Source organism: Diuraphis noxia, unplaced genomic scaffold, assembly GCF_037042655.1.
Source record: "Diuraphis noxia isolate RWA-SAM2 unplaced genomic scaffold, SU_Dnox_SAM2 contig0002, whole genome shotgun sequence".
Lineage (NCBI taxonomy): Eukaryota > Metazoa > Arthropoda > Insecta > Hemiptera > Aphididae > Diuraphis > Diuraphis noxia.
In genome coordinates this window covers 23,110,951-23,130,399 of record NW_028301712.1, presented here as the reverse complement: position 1 = coordinate 23,130,399, position 19,449 = coordinate 23,110,951, and the positions used below count along the sequence as shown (strand labels likewise).

The 19,449-nt window shown below is 26.7% G+C and overlaps 1 protein-coding gene across 6 annotated transcripts in view; it reads right to left on the bottom strand.

Annotated features, from left to right (window-relative positions):
- The window catches only part of LOC107164174 (5-hydroxytryptamine receptor 7), a 232,925-nt gene that overhangs the window by 142,680 nt on the left and 70,796 nt on the right, over nucleotides 1-19,449 (bottom strand). For all 6 annotated transcript variants that reach the window (XM_089220372.1, XM_089220373.1, XM_089220371.1 and 3 more), the window contains exon 2: nucleotides 11,437-11,478. The gene's annotated coding sequence lies outside the window, so the exon portion shown is untranslated. The remainder of the gene's footprint in view (nucleotides 1-11,436; nucleotides 11,479-19,449) is intronic.

Below are 19,449 nucleotides of genomic sequence, written 5' to 3'. Positions count from 1 at the left end.
AAAATGCATATTTTAACGTATATAATATATTACATAATTTATTAGTAATAATAATAATAATAAAATGTTATAATAATATATCTTGTTAGTTATTTTATTGGCACGTCACTTAATTTATTTGACCCAATTTATATATAATGCTAACTGTAGTTATTTATAATAACCATGTAAAACGCATTCATGACAACGTTATTATTATTACAAAGCATTATAATATTATCAAGCGAATCCAATTGCTTTAATTTGACCCTTGTTGTTAAAGGTTAAATTTAAATAAACTGAAGATTATATCTTCGTGTTCCTCTGGTAATGTGCACGAAGTTAACGTTTATTTTAAGTGTGCACAAATATTGACCTTAATGTAAACGTTTCCGGTTTTTAATCATACAAGTATTTAATTCAAATAAATAATAATATCAACTTACTGAAATATGAAATATAATTTTGATGATATTCATCAATTTTTAGTACCTACATTTACGGGAAATGTAAAAAAAATATTTACAACATAACAGTAAGTTTATTTCATAAGAAATTTTACAAATGATACAGAACAAATTTGAATTTTATTAAATTACAAAATTACATAAAATAAAAATCAGTAAAAATATTCGTACAATTTTATTTATTTTTACTTTATAGAAAAAGTATACTATCATGGTTTTATAGTGATTATAAATTATATACGTGTAGGCTAATAAACATTGTATTTGAAGCCTTTAATTAATAAAAAAAAAAAAAAAAAATTATATACAAGATATTTTACATTATTAAAGGACTCAAAAGCAGCATTAAAATATAATTTATACACATGACACTTATTTTTATAAATTAGATTATAATTTTATTGGAGTAAATGATTTCAAACCTAAATTGTTTAATAACTATCTATTGGTAAACTATTATAATACAAAATAGCATAATATTATAATATTAGTAGATACCATAGTATTTATAAATGTATAGCTGTAAAATAGTTTTTCGATTAGTTTAAGTAAATACTACTACCTATTTAACTTGTATATAACTTTCTGAAATAATTTCAACAGCAATACAATTGTGGCCGTGAATTATACAAAGATTGAATAATATTTATACTACAATTTCTATCTATATTGTTAACGCGTAACCAAATAAATTCTGGAATTGACAATAAGATAGCAAATTACGTATTCATTACATATGTAATAAAAATAAATTCTGATTAATGATCTGAAGTGGAAATAATTTGATTTATATAAATATTATAGAGTAAAGCAAGTCACACATTTTAATTACAATAAATGGTATAAGATTTAACGCAAGGTAACGTTCCTGAAAAAAAATGATGAGGTTATAATTTTATTGTATATAAATAATAAATATAATAATACTGTAATTTATGAGAATAAAAATCGTGATTGTGATAAGTATTCTTTAAATCTTATTATTATACCAAAATTGAATCAAATTATAATAAATTATCTGTGATATTATACTTTACATCGTATTGATAAGATAACTTTCTATAGTAGTGATAAGTGGCTCATCTGAATATGTTTTATATGTTTATTTAGAATGTAGCGTGTTTGAAATGAATTCTGGTCAACCAAATCAAACGAAATATCATTCAGTTAACAAATCCAGAAGACATAGTAATCAGCAAGAAAACGTTTAAACATGCTACATTACTTCAGTTGGTATCAATTTTTTCAAAGCATAATGTTTGACTAAATAGTATTATATTAAAAAAATGCATTTTATAGAACAATTATTTTGTATCACAGCCATGAATCCGTCCCAACAACAATATTTCAGATAGTCATCAAAGGTAATTTATCGAAAAACTAATGACTATACTGACTGGAGTATTTAGCTGAAAATAATAACTTTTAAGCTAAAAGTATGTATAATTTATATTATAAGTATTTACGTAAAAAAAACTTATGATTATAAAACTTTTTTTACCCTCTCATTTCTTACAGCTTATACAGACAATTAACACTAAAAACAGGAACATTTTTCTTTTTGAAAACTATTTTTTCATATCAAATATATATTTAGAAAAGATTGTTTTAAAAATGCTCGTTACCTAGTCATTTTTAATTAAAATGTAAATGTAACATTTTTAAGAGATCCAATAATAAAATATATCTAAGCAAGACATGTCTACATACATAAAACTATAAACTTTTTTCAAAATCTTTTATAACTTTATTAATTTACAAAAGTTGTAATTTAATTGTTTTTAAAATTTTGTAATGTTATTTAAAATTTTAGATTTGTAGAACTAAATGTACATTTTATCGACACGATATCAATATTACAAAAATAATAATATTATTATATTATTATTTATTATATAAAATATAATATCCAATTAACTTTACTCAACCACGGCATTTAACATAATATTATGTAACTTTATCCCTCCAATGGCAAATGTTTCCTACAATTATGTTAAATAATAATATTATAATATATAAATACTAAACGTCCCACCCGATGTTTTCCTAACCAAAGATTTGTGTTTTAAAAAAAAAACATGTGTAAATAGTTTCCTGTAACCAATATAAATCATTTATAAACAAACATTTTCATTGTAAATCTCAAAAATCCTATTTGATCACCTCTCTGTGTTGGACCTACTTGGTCCAATTGTGAATCCAAGCCATCTAGGGAACCACTCAAACATACACAGAAAATTTCATCAACGCTTGTCCAGCCGTTTATAAGGAGTTCACTAACACATGGGTAGAAGACTAGAAGATAATAATATTATAATGTTAACCAAAAGTACTGGAAAGCATTATATAATTAAATTAACAATACAATGATAAATAGTTTTATGGTAGTTTGAAATATTTACATTATTAAAAGTGAATTATTTTAAATAAGGAATCCCATAATTGAAATATCTTGTTTGTGAAAATATTTTGAACGCGGGTTGTTTTGAAGCAGGGAATATAATTAATATGGATCATATTATTTATAAAACTTATATAAATAACCTTCAACGTAATACTTAAATAGGTAAATGATATACTGTATTATTATAGATAGGTACCACAATATAGGGTGGCAGTATTGTGCTAAACATTTCCCTCCCGTTCCTGGTTTTTTGAACGGAAAAAAAAAAGGTACCACAATATAACATATTTTTAAAGAGTTATCACAAAATAAAATTTAAGAACATATTATATTATTAAATAATAAATTCTATGTAGAAACAACGACTCATCCAAAAAAGTATTATATCGTATCCATCGCATATAGGTTAAAAATATGTATATTATTTAAACACCGTGGTACGATTTGGTACAAATATCTTTGTGGATCGAGGAGAAAATTTGAATTCGATATTGCATTATGATAAAGCCCATTGATAAAAATAAAAACCAATGTTTAATAACAACGCTTGTATCTTGTTTGCGGTCGAGTACCTTAGGGACAATAGTTAGTTTTTTTTTTTACTGAAAAGCGACATATAAAAATGTGAGTTGAATATAGTCAACCAAAACTTATATGTGTCATTTTTCTTGTTTATCGATATGTATAACACACTCTATCATACCAAAAACATAAACTCGAATTCTAGACAAATTCAAACATTTATATATACAGATAGTATTATACGCATATATTATATTATAATAGCATATGATAATAAAACAAGTTTTAGATAGTTTTTTTGAGTATTTTCAGCTTGGTGTTTAAACGTATGAGTAAAGTAATACTATTTTACTAAGCACGGTAGCAGGTCACACGTGAAGTGTGAAATAACTGTTAAATAGTTTTTTTCTTTTTTTTTTAGATGATATTTTCATAAATGATATGAACGATTATAAAATCTTCAAATTCTTATGCCAAGAAGATTGAATCTTAACAATGATTTTCTAGTTTTAGTTTATCGCATACGTTAATAAATAATTCTCGATTTCTAATACATACTGAGTACATTTTTTTTTTTAAATTACATATATTATTTAAGTTTTTATTAACCTTGTTTACTCTCGTAATTAATTTGTAGTTATAGTTCAAAAATGAATAACTCATGATTGAAAAAAGTATATATATATATATATGTATATATATTTAGTACCTATTCAAAAATGAATTTAACAAAATATGTTGGCGTGAATATTATCATATACACTCTATAATATCAGCAGTGTTGTATCCACCTTATAAATAATATATAACACATCAAATTTGTTTTCATAAAAAACAATTTTGTGTTGTTAGCTTTAAATTTTAATATTAGAGTGAGTTGATATACTATCAAACATAAAAATAAAAATATTGTTGGTGTTTGTTCGCTCGTCAGTGTTTTGTGATATCTTAATTTATAAATGTTTTATTAATGTTTTTAAATTTAAATATTTTATATACTTCCCTAAAAATACTTACTTATTATCCTAGACATCTCCTACTTAACACCAAATCATTTCTTAATAAGATATTCCTGATATGAAGAAATATCACTTTTCAAGGTGTGTCCTATTTAAATTCATCATTTTTTTTTAATTTCAATAATAAAAATGACAGAATCTGATACCTGATAATTTTTTTTTTAGTCAATCAATATGTTTTCATATCTCTGTACCTAAATACGTTATTATTTTAAGGTAAAAAGAAAATTATTATAGTTTATTATATGTTGTTTCATGTTTAACCCAACATAAGTTCTTAACATTTACCGTTTTTACACATAGATATATAGAATAGAATTTCGTCCGGGTAGCAAACATGAACAAATGTTTCATTTAGTATTCTACATATATGAAGTAGAAACGCAATCTATAGTTGAAATGTATAAGAATATTTTAGATTCGAAATAATCATAAATAGATTATAAATTTATAAATTAAAATATCATATAAAACCGACGCATAAACACAAATTTTATACAATATATGAATAATTCGTTCTTCTATGTTTTACAATAAGACAATACTCATCTTAACCTTTTATTACCTAATGCAAACTACACAAAACTAGTTCTTCTGAACGCAAATTTGCGCTGCTACACTATGTTAAGACCGAGATAATATAGGTGTAACAGACACACACACACATATATATATATATATATATATAATATATATATACTAAATCTATATGACTCAAACTTTATTCAATTCGTTATTTAATAATTGATGTATGGTGTTCAAAACTTATCTTAACTTTTCCGTTACCTGGAATAAAAATTTCTGAATTGCAGAGGTATTATATTATCAGGTATAAGCAATCTACCTGCGGTAGATCGCGGACCTCGTGATGTTTGTGTTTAAGTTTATGATTTAACTCTTAAGTATTAAAGTTAAACCGAGTTTGTCATTTTTACTCAATTCCTCTAACGGTAATCAATTAATACAAAATCGTTGATTATGCTAGTATTTATATATATATATATATATAAATACTAGCTCAGTCATTACTGTGCAAAATAAGATCGAAATAGGCACAATAGTCATAGTAATTATTATAATAAAAATGTTCAAATAATAACAAGTTATACATTTTTTTTTTTTTTTTTGACTTTAAAATAACAATAACAACTTTTCGTACATGTTAGTATATTTTTTTAACCAATACATAAACTTGGGAAAAGGCGTTTTTACATTTTTTTTGTTGATGTTGTCTAACAAATATATAAAAAAAAAATATGAATTAAACTTATGAACATATTGTATAATGTATATTTTAATGAAACATGATAGATTTATTCCTTATTATTTAATTTAAAATTACAAATCTTCTATTATATAAATGTGAAAATTAAAACCTTTGAGGCCTGTGTTCTCGGAAACTACTGAACCGATCGTTATGATTTTGTTTTTTAAATTGAAGAGCACATCGCGGAAAAGGTTATGGTATTTAATTGATTCTCTTACTTAATAAACAAAGGAGTTATCAATTATTATAAATAATGGCCTGTTACGTAGACTTGGAAACATAGCAAGCATTCTTGCCACAATCACAATTCGATCCTCCCTAACCACTCGGGTTTCATTTTTGTTTTTCTAACTCATTAAATCCATCAGGTCTCCCCCCAAACAAACTTGATTTAAAAATTGGTGCACCTATTATTCTCATGCGAAATTTAAATGCTCTCAAATTGTGCAATGGAACGAAATTAAAAATATTATCTTCGAAAAAAAACCTTATTGAAGCTGAAATTCTTACCGGCTCAGAGAGTAATCAAATTGTTTACTATAAAACGCGAGTTATAAATTGTATTAGTTGTCAGCCTATTTAAATTTAGATATTAAGTTGTATTCACTGCTTTCTTTCGTCGTATTGTTCATTTTTGCATGTGTGAGCTAAATTTTTATATGCATCAGACAGAAAGAGTTGTCATCTGCTCATGCGTATCAAAATTATTCAGCATTATCAAAATGAAAAATTAGACGAAAAAAATGGCTATCACTTACAGTATAAATCATTATTTTTTCCCCAGACAACGCCAGGTAATTCAGCTATCTATTAATATTTATAAAAATATACTGCTAGCATAATCAAGGATTTTGTATAAATTGATTATATTAATCCTCCGTTAGTGGAATTAAGTAAAAATGACGAACTTTGTATAACTTTAATACTTTAGAGTTAAGTACACTTACATATAAACAGCACGAGGTCCGTGATCTACCACAGGTAGATTCCCTACCTGCTAATACCTATTATACTTCTGCGAATCAGAATTTTATTCCAGGTAACAGAAAAGTTTAGATAAGTTTTGAACACCATACAACGATTATTAAATAATGAATTGAACAAAGTGTGAGTCATATAGATTTGATACATTTAACGGGTAACGAAGTGCATGTGATCAGCTAGTAGGTACCTATATAAATAGCATAAACTTTTTTTCTAAAAACAATTTTATGTTTATGCTATCATAATCTGCATAAAAACTAAAAAGAATAATATATATATATATACATAAAAAAATTTGACTTACGCAGTCATGCCCTAATTTTATTTTTGCTTTGATTTAAAATCTTTGAAAATTCTTAAGTTTTCCCTTTTATTAGTCATCTGGTACACGATAGCGGTCAGTTATTATTCTTTTGCAATAAAACCAAAGATTATGACCGTCCGGTAATTTTAGCGGGATTGCAAATAGTAATACTTTTAATTATTGTAATTTTTTTTTTTTTAAAGACAGATTTTTGACTCAATTTTGTCCATTCTTTGTATAATCATTAGTTATATGCGCATTCCGTGATTAACCATTGGTTGTGAACGAGTTTATTTTACGTCAAATACCTAACAAACGTAATAATAACAAGAGAACTGCTGAAATGTATTATAATGTGGTGAATATAAATGAAAAATACTTTCAGAAATGTCAGGCTAAAAACACCTGGGAAAGGGATGGTAGATACCGAGAGAATGGATTGTTGGTGGGCGTGACCGGCGCTGTATAACACTAATGATGTATGGCTTAGAGTTTCGGGGACACTTTTGCTAGAGATAAAGCTGCGAAAACCATACTATGTATGAGTGACCATAAAAGTTCAGTACCTACCTATGTATTATCTATATGGTGTAAATATGTATAATCGTTATGATATCCATATTTATTTATTTATTTATTTATTTATTTATTTATTTATTTATACTTATTACATATTAATAAAGATTTCTTAAGAGATTACATAGATTTTCATAATTTATTGCATCCTTTTACTTCAAAATCAGGTCTAAATTTACTATCATTTATATGAACAAATACTATATGTGAACAGAATAAATTCTATTTTAATGCCATAGTTTTGTGCACAACTAAAAGTCAATGTATTTTACGGAATGGGTGGGTAGTAACTATTCTATAAAGAAGAACAACATTCAACGGTAAACACAATTTGTGTTATAAACTGATCAAACGTGAAATAGGTAGGTACTATTTATATGTGCTGCAGTTTTAAATATTTTTCATATTTGAATCATTTGTTCAATTGTTCATTTTTTTTTTTATATTCACAATTATTAAATTAACTTTCATAATCAAAACAACAAAATCAGTAGATATAAAGGAATATATTATCATTTAATGTTGAGTTAACGTGTACAACCTCCGTATCAAAAAAATAACAAACAAACAAAAACGTATTATAATACGTAGATAACCTGTCACGCCAAACTTGCTAACCACGAGTATCAACTCATAAACGGCGATCTAATCATCCTAACACTTCCTATAAATTCTAATTATAGATTAAAAATATGAATACATATATATATATATATCTATGCCAATGTATTTTATCCATATTTTTGGTGTATAAGGAACAAAATCCATATATGTATATTACTGAACTGAAGTAAATGCTACCTATTATATTTTAGACTTACGAGAACGCAATAAATTATTTTAATTAATTGACTTGAACGTTTCAAGTTCAATTTAAGTGCACCTTTAAAGCTGCTTTTTGTGTCTCAAAAATAATATGTGTTTTAGTTTTGTTTTATCAGCATTTATTTTATCCAAATAAAAAATGATGAAGTTGAGTTGTTGTGAGTATTTGAGCTCAGCATCTTTGAGTTTTTCAAATATATTCCCTATAAAAAAAAAGGTTTTCATTTACAAATAAATGTACCTGAATTAATATTTTTATTTTTTTTATTATATTGATATATGCATATTATAATGATAATTAATCATATAAACTATTTATATGGTTACTGGGTAAGTACCTAGTGTATAGTTTTGTTCATGAAATGTAAATTGGTAATACAATTTATATTAATTTAGTTCCTAACTCGTATACCTAAAATGTCCTAAAAAATTAAGCTCATTCCACCAACCCTAACAGTTGTACATGACACTTGTGGATCAAATAACATATCTTAAGGTATAATTATGATTGAGAACATAAAATGTATCTGAATAAAGTTTTAATATATTCATAAAATATAAAATAGTTCGTTATAACTGTGGAATTTGTTGGTGCATCACTATATTATATTTGAACAATATATGACTCAAGTATCTTCACTTGAGATGCTAGTGGGACTTATATAGATGAAAACTGTGAATAGTACAAGCTATTTTTCATAAATTAGAGATGATTTTCAATGACGAGCATAATATATGTGTGTCGGCATGTGTTCCTTTATATTTTATCCTACAATATATTATGAAATGAGATTTCAAACCTACGGGTTAATCTAATTCCATTTGCAGTTAATTGCATACGTATTTGCGCTGAGACATGTGTATCCTTTTGGATTATCATAATCTTAGTATAAATCACACATTTCAACTTAAATCAAGCACAATTAATTTCAAACTACTATAATTTTCCCTAGGTATGATATATATTATGAAACAGTGAAACCGAAAATGTGTAACTTTAGAGTTGGCATTTTTGTATTATTTTGGTATTGTATAAATCTAAATAAGTAGGTATATAAAATATAGAATTTCGATACTACCATAATTTATTATTATAGAATATATATGAGCTTCTCAAATTAATGAGAAGAAAGTTCTTAAAAATACAATAATGTATACCTTGGAATTCAAAATCAATAATTAATTTTAAGTAGATATCTATTAGAAATCATAGTTGGTTCATAACAATAACAATGAGTATTTTTCACGTCACTCTTTTTACTAATTTTTATGCATGTATTTAAAGAATAGTTAATATAATATTATTACAATATTTACATATATATGTAGCTTTTTACATAATACACTTTTTTTAAATAAATTCTAAAGACCTAATACTGGACCTGGCAAATAGTAACTAAAAATTAAGTTTTTTTACTGTTGATCATTTAAAGTTTATCTGAAGACTTGGACATTTCGTTAAACTTAGTGTACAATATAATAATTTTTATCATTAGAAATAAAACATATAATTTAATATAGTAATATGAAATAATATATTAATTATAGTATAATAACAGTTACAAACACAAATATTGATTATAATTTTTATTTTATTTTAAATTAAGTATTGAATATGTTTATTGAAATGTTTATGTGTTTTAAAAATATTTAAGGTTAACAGTGCATATTTTTAGATTACATGCCATTATAATCAACTATGAAATATACAAAATCTTAATTTTATGATTATATTTACGCGTACTGTATTATATGTTTTTACAGACTAATTTTAATGGAAACTACCTTAGTTTTTGAAAATAGTAAGAATAAATAGGTTTTTTTACAATGATTAAATTGGCGTACGCTTATACATGTTAGACGTTATACCTAGATAACAAACCTAAAGTAACCTAGGTAACCGTAATATATAGATTTACATATTATGTATATTTCCGTATATATTTCACATTGTACAGTCGTTTGAAAGTATAATAATCATTGAATTCCATCATCACACAAAAGTTACAAATAGTAAGTTTATTTAGTATGTTTATCCCGAGGGATTATTATTACTATTATTCTCATTTTTACAACACATAACTACAGATGTGTGAGTTTTACATTAAAGGGACATTGAAATTTAAATGCAATCAAATATAAATATTTTTTAAATTACCCAATTAAACCAATATTTTAAAAAATAAAATAAATTGACTTTTGATAGTTTGACCTAATTATTAGCCACCTGCATTAATGTATATTTTAATTACTAAGCGTTAAAATTCTTTTGGCAATATACAAGTTAAAAATTTAGTAAATAAGTTCACCCATTCACCACGAAAAAGCAAAAATAAAATAATAAAATAGGGGAAATATATGAAATATTGAGTACAACTTATATATAACTTATATAATATATATTCTTATCACAGATTATGTCGCTGTAATGAATGTCTCAAATTTGAATTAAATTATTAATCACTGTAAATGAAAGATAATTGCGATTGGAAAGTCAGCCAATCTATACTTCTATGGATATTTTATAATTTATTAACAAATATATGTTATCGTCATATACTCATTATGATAACATAAGATGTTGTGTCATAATTATGTTTTCATCAATATTTTTGATTATCGCCTGGTCCATATCATATTAGTAGTAATAACTAACCTTAGATCATATTATGCTATGGATGGAGCTACAGCGTATTATTTTGAATATTAGCGACGAGTCTCTGAACCTTAGGTGTTCCATATGTGCATGCGCGATTCTGTATATGTATGCGCTATGCATTTCAGTCACATAATAATTATCCATAGGCCGTACCCAAGGTCAAAATTTAACAATATAACTTGTGGATAGATAATCGACGAATTGCATTGCGCATGCGCATATCGAATACCTAATTTGGTGACTCGTCGCTGATATCAACATCTTTTTTTTGTATTGGTAAATACGCTATGGCTCCATCCATAGTATATGATCTAAGTAACTAACATACATATTATTATATTATTATACCTACATACAAATTATATAATAAAGCTATTATAGGCATATTATTCTTCACTAAGTAATTTAATAAAAAAATAAATTAAATTACCTGTTACACGTTTATTCCCATTATTTTTCTATATATTTTGATCTAAAACATATTAATAAATACATACATTAATTTATATATTACATAAATAAAATAATATACTTTTTTAATACAAAATATGTGTTCAAACAATATTTGTTTTAATAATTGTATTATTATCTGGCTAACATAACGTATTGACGATTAACATTTAATATTTTAACGTACCTAGTAATAGATATATAATATTCTAGTCTTGATAACTCAAATCTTATTAACTTAAAATATCAACAATTAGAATTTGTTTGCCCTTTTTATTATTTTTAAGTTATATTTGATGTGTATCTGTAACTCCAAAAATACATACATCGAATTTATCTATATTCCCCTTAGATTCAAGTTATCGAAACTAGATTGTATTATATTACATTAAATAAATACAATATGAATTCCAGATAAAATAATCTACATAACTATACACGGTTTATGATTATTTAGTATGTATTTATTTATAAATTGATTTTATTAAAACAAAATTAATTTGTTCCTAAAAAGTACAATTAACTATTAGGCGATAATGCTTAAGTAACCTCGTTATTCTTATAAAAATCTCTTGTAAATTGTAATTAAAAAAAAGCTTGTTAAGTGCATAATAGCACGTGAGTATGAATGACAATTGTTCTGTAGTTTTAATATCTATTCTTATTTTTTAAATAAACAATCTCACCGTAATAACTTGCATGAACTGATATTATTTTAGGTTCAAATAATACAAAAAAATAATATTATAACATTATTTTATTTTTAAAGTTTCAAGTTAAAATCAAATGATAGTTGGAACTATTTGATGTTGTACAAGTAAATCTATTAAATACATATAATAATGTTATCTATTATTATAACCTGCAATCATTTTTAAATGTTTTTGTCAAGTTAGAGGTTGATAAATTGTTATTTTAACTGTTAAAAAATGAAGGCTTGAAAACTCTGAACTTACATAGTACACCGATTATAACCATGAATAGATAAAGTTTAAATCAAGTTTATCTAATCAACTTGTATAAGGTTATTTCAAGCTTAGTATATGCCTTATTATTGCCTGTACATCTAATGTACAAAAAATATGTTTTAACTATTGACATTTTAATATAGATAATTTAAAATAACAACAGATATCCCCTTTATTATTCTTTAGATGTTTTTGGAAAAATGTTTTATTTATTTTTCAGAATATTTGTTGTTTGCGTATTTTTTACTTTGGCGTTCACGTGGTTTGGATAATATTAAGTTACTGGTTAATAATCCAAATCATAGGTAAGTCTTAGGTATGTAAAAAAAATAATAATTTATTCTTTATAAAAAAAATCGTTTTATGTAATTTTAAATACCTCAAAAATGTTAGGATTTGAACCTTATTGATTTTTAAGGTTTATGACTCGATGTACACGTGTTTTTTTTTTGCCGCTATGACAAATACGGCGTAGGTAATACGTACAGTGCTCTTATAGCGCTGCTACAATTACCGCACACAATCTTTGCATTCAACCATTTACAGCGCCACAGCAGCAAAAACAAAAAACGAAAGTACTCATCAGCCCTAAATGTTCTTTCTAAACTATTTATAATATTACAAAATAATAAAAAAGAAAAATTTTTGTATTGAAACACATTTAATTTGTTGAGTTTTGTTTGTTCCAGCTACTTAAGTGTACAAATTAGAATGAACTGTTTAAAGATTTACAATTATTGTTAAAAATAATTCTATTGTAATATTATTCACATAATATTAACTAACCATCAAATATGTCATTAATTTTTATCGTTGTCAATATTGATATTTTGTAAGCACTAAATAGCGAGTAAGATCTGTTTTCTTTGAAAATTCTTGAAAAATGAAATACCTACCTAGTGATGTGATAACTGATTCCACATAAATAACACCTATGAATTTATGTATAAAATAATTAAGCACGCTTATAGCTTATTTATCCGATCAGGCTGTTTACATAAACCCCTACAATGGAGGCAAATTATTGGCGTTTATCGGTGCTTAACATTCATCGTCATAATAATAATAGAAACAGTGGTGCGTGAAAGGAAGATAATACAAACTATAAAACGGCTTAATTCGATAATGAATACTTAGTACCTATCACAGTTCAATAAAGATAATCCTAGGCCAAAAGGATTTTTTCCCTGTGAAAACGACAATGCAATCCAAGATTATAATTAATAAGATAGTTACCGTGCAATTCAATTTTTTAAATAAAAAGTGAATTAATGGACTATATATGGCAATGACCGGTAATCCATGCCTCAAGATGACGTAATTTCCCCATCACATCCTTTCTGTGGCGTAAAGCATGAAATCCCTAAAGGTTGCCACACACTGCAGCGGTAGCGAACCTTTAGTCGTCCAAAGTTAATTTACCAAGACAAATGAAATGTGTGTGTGACGTGTGTGTGTGTAGGTCTAATACGTTAAAAGTTTTAAATAGAAATTCTTCATTATTTATATATTTATAGGAATTGCTGTATCTAATGACAAATATCTAAATGTATAGTAACTTTAAGTTTGATTAAAATCTTTAAAAGATGATTTGGAATGTAATTTGTAGTATTAATAACACTCTATGGTTACCTATCTTATATATTATGACCACCACAAACATACTAATAGATTTAAAAATGTTACTGGTTAATCTCCAGTGACTCACTTACGATACTTTTTTCTCCTAAAACAGAATAGGTACTCTTAAATTTCTAATTATGAATAATTATGATAAAAATAAGTAAGGAAAGCTCACTCTGAGAGAGTGCTGAATTTCCGATTTCCTAACGTGATATGATAATATAAAGTAAGTATACTATAATTTCAAATACGAGTAAAAATAATTTGGTAACCTTAATAGTTTGTATTTATATCAAATAATTATACAATGCTATGATATTATTTCAATATCAATAATCGTAATTATGTATAGTAACTATGAACAATAGTCAATAAGTACCTAAATACATATCTTAATATCAATAATCGTAACTATCTACTGATAACTAACGAACAGACGGACACAATGGGAATACAAGATGTTCTAAATATCTATTTAAAAACTTCAAAAACATTTAAGGTAAAATACCCTAGGGGACTGACAAAGTCTTGGGTAGTTGGTAAGCATAGCCCAAATATTTCATGGTATATTTATAAAACAAAAAATAATAAGTATAAGATAGTCCTTAGTCACTCTTTACATAATATTCAAAACCAATGTACTTAACTAAGAACTAAGGTATGTATAATTCAATTGTAGACATATTTTATTTGAATTATGTTCTCCGGTTGCCATGATTACTAACGATGTATGTTTATTTTGGTTAATTTTTAACTAGTCTATTGTAACGAGAAATAGTTATTCAGAACGACAATGATACCACTACCACCACCAATGGAGTGTGTCCGAACTAAAGAAACCGCGGCACGCGTAACATTTTTGCACGATGCGCGCGGTAGATAGCGCTATCGAGCCAGTACATCCTGACGAGGACACTTGCCAGACGTCAACCTAACCTACTGTCCCTATCTTTGTATATGGACTACGGCAATACCGTAGCATACTACCTGTACAAAGATATATATTCCTCTCCTTCAGACAATATTGTGTGTGGATTACGGCAATACCGTAGTATCATACCGGCGCAATATTATCTGAATCACCTCCATACACTTATCATATTGTATTGAACTCGGATACCGTGAGTATTAGCACAAATATATATCTATACATGTTATGTCAAATCAATATATATATATATATCTGTCGTTTTTATTATACGCTCAAAGAGCAACAAATATTATCATTAAAAAAAAAAAAAATGTAATTGGTAATTAAATACTGTATATGTTATATTATGTAAAATAAAGTACACGTATCTGACACGCTGGAAAACAGTAGTTAAAGTCATTTCGTTACAATTGGCGCCCAACGTGGGGCTCGATTCGGAAGATAATTCTACTTCGACCCCGAGATTAGCAAAAACTACATCTTCAAGAATGCCATCGAAAAAACAAACAATTAGTGAGGAAGCATTCCAAACATTTAAAAAAGAAGTCAAAAGAAATAGTCAATTTCTGGTACAAAAACTGTTAAAAAAAATCGAAGATATGAAAGAAGATTACGATATGAAAATCGAAACACTTAATGAAGAATTAAGAGACTCAACAATAAAAATCAGAATAAAACAATACATGTTGGGGAACATAATATGCGGAACTCTAACATAGAAATATCAAAACCAGTATTCTATGACAATCAGAAGGATCAGCATCCAATAGAGTTTCTACAGAATTTAGAAGAATATTTCAAAATCAAACAAATAAGCAGAGAAAAAAGACTAATTGTCATACGCTGTATGACATATGGGACTGTCTAAGAAACGCTGCAAATAACTGGTACTCGACAATTAAATTTCAAATTAGAAGTTACTCCGAATTTAGAGATGCATTTATCGATGAATTTTGGTCGAGAGAAATACAAATCCTTACATGGAGTAACTGTCTCAACACATCACATATACTAAATAATACAACATACAGAGAACACTTCTCACAATGGGCATCTGGATTACTTCACCTACAAGTCCCACAATTGTCAGAAGAGGAAATAGTTAAGAATATAGCGAATCATTACACAGGATGTCTCAAAACAATATTGGTATCCTTACCGGAAAAATGAAAATACTCAGTACCGAGGAAAATCGTAAAGAAAAACCCGAGACAACAAATACAGAAAATAATGCCAGCAACCAACCGCAAAGGAGCAATGGTTGGAGAAATTTTAGCAGTGAAAGAAATCCAAGCTACAACCAACCGCAACATAACAATAATAATCACCCACAGAGAAACTGGAGTCAAAGAGGGCAACAGAGAGAAAACGCAACAACCAACCACAAATCCAGGAAGAATCGAACAATATCAATGTCAAATAAGAATCAAAGAAGGGGAACCAGTCTATCAGAGACCGTATCCTATACCAATGTCCAAGTTCGAAAAAATGGACCTAGGAATACAAAGGATGTTGGAATGGGATATAATAGAAAAATCTACATCACCATGGTCTTCACCAATAGTTGGTGTCAAGAAAAAAACGGAGATGTCTGTATTGATGCGAGGAAGATCAGCGTATAATACCGGACAGAGAATGTCCTAGGAATATAGAAGAAATCTTGCTGAAATTTGAAGGAGCACAGTATTTAAGCTCTATCGATCTCACGGCTGGATATTGGCAATGCCCGCTGCAACAGGAGTACCGAGAAGTCACAACATTTTTATACCGTGGAAGGAACTTCCAATACAAGGTGCTACCATTTGGATTGATTAATTCGGTAGTGGAATTTTAGAAAATGTTGGATAAAGTTTTGGGGTCAGAAATACTAAACTTTGTAGCCATCTATGTGGACGATATACATATCATGTCTAAAAGTTTCCAAGAACACATGGAACATCTGTCACAAATATTTCAGAAATTCAGCGAACATTAATATAACTGTTAACGCATCAAAGTCACATTTTTTCCAGTCACAAGTATTGTTTTTGGGTCATATCATATCCAAAGATGATATCAAGATGGATCCAGACAAGGTCAAAACGGTTCAGAATTTTCAACCACCACAGAACCGGAAACAAATGCAAGCATTTTTGGGATTCATAAATTTCTACCGGAAATATATCCGGGATCTTTCCGAAATGATATCGAAACTGATTGACTTGTTAAAAAAGGGGACTCCCTGGAAATGGAACGATCAACATCAAACCGCGTTCATAGAAATCAAAAGGGTGTTTTTGGAAGATATAGTCATACAATATCCAGACTTCCAGGAATGTTTTACTTGTCCACGGACGCATCACGCACGGCCATCGGTGCGGAGCTTTTCCAATTAGACCAAGAAGGCAAACATAGAACCTTAGGATTCGTAAGCCGGACATTGAAAGATCCCGAGAAAAACTATCACACCACAGAACTAGAACTATTAGCGGTAGTTTTTGCATGTAAAAAGTTTCGGAACCACATATTAGGATATACAACAAAAGTGCTAACCGATCATAAAGCACTGGTATTCCTGAAACAATGTCAGTTATTGAATTCAAGACTCACACGGTGGTCTATCTTCCTACAAAAATTCAATCTCGAGATTATACACATACCCGGTAAGGAAAATATCGGTGCGGACGCACTGACCCGATATCCACAGAGCGAACAGGACATTGAGCAGCAGAATTATACAAACATCACTATAAACAAGTTAATGTTACACAAATATAGTCATGAACTACAGAATCAATTTAAACACTTGAGTAAACTACAGGACCAAGATCCAAGACTACATCGTATTATTAGACGACTACAAAACAAACCCAACAAGTATTTCATTATGCATAAAAACTTGTTATTTTCCGTTGGGCAAAGTAATAGTTATAGGGTTATGGTCCCGGATGTAACAAGTGACCAGCTAATCAAAGAGACACACACAAATTTCGGACACATGGGAGCATATAAAACATATCACATATTAAGGGACAAATACCAACTTCGTAACATGTACATTAGGATAAAGCAATTGACTAAATGGGTTTATTTTTTCATTATTAGTTAGGTATTACTCATTATCATTCACTATAAGACAAAATAAATTATAAATATTAATTTCGTATGGTAACATTTTTGGGTGATTGAAAATCAATACTTAATGTAACAGCTTGGATATAAAGCTTGTTGATTTTTATTTTGTAAAACATCATTATATATATAAATAATAAATACAATCACGTCTAATAATATAACACCCGTCAGCAGTCAATCAGAAACTGATTTATGGCTTTCTATAGGGAACAGGAATATATTAGACTTTAAAATTATTTAATAAATTATAACATTTTACTTTAATTGATTAGAAAGATAATCGTCATAACTTTGTGTATTGTTTGCATAATTTTAACGATTTAAAATAAAGTTGACTGAAGTCTTTTTTTTAAATATAAATATTTCTTTTGAATTAATTAGATACATAAAGTTATAATACAATACGATTCTATCTTTACAACTGTTTTTTTTTTTTTTTAAGTTTTGTCATCTTAACAAAATAGTATATTATATTTCAGTAAATACCTATATAACTAAACATAATGTATTATGATAAATAAATAAATATAAACATTAATCAAACTGTTTAAATACTATTTTAAAAATATGAATATAAATTTAATTTAAATATGATAAGACACATTCATAAATATTATACCTATCATATTTTTGTATGGAAATGTAAGATACAATATTATCATATTTTGGAAAAATATTTTATAATAATATAAAAAATGAATTTCAACAGTTTTTATTTAATGGTTATGACAAATTCATACAATTTGACAATGATAAATTACGGAAACTTTGAAAAAACAATAGTAGTAGATGTTACACTAGTGGTGTAACATTTAAAATATTATTTATATACATTACCTAACTGGTACAATAATATAAAATAACTGCTTAAATACAATACAATATGTTTAATAATAACATACTTTTGTTTAAGCTGTTTTTTTATATGATTTAAAAGTAAAAATAATTTTAAGTAAGTATATTTAATTGGTTGTAAATTAAAATAAAACTCTTGTAAATTACAAAATATTGATAAAATCTTACTTAGATCTTGACTTCTTGAATCTTTCAAGTTTGTCCAAACAGTAAATACTATAAACTATTTTACAAGCAAAGGTAAAATATAATTGTTATCTTTTTAATAAATTATAATGTACGTTATTTTCAAGATGTGTTATTCAAATCCACCATAAAGAATTTTGTACCATTTTTTAGTCATCATATTAATAATTTTTTATTAATTGTTATTAATAATGCATTGTGATTATTAATTAAATAACATGACGCATGTTATTTAAAATGTATTTAGTACCAAACTTTGATAAATAGGTAACATTTTAACAATCAAAGAAAACTTGACATTTATATATTATATGGA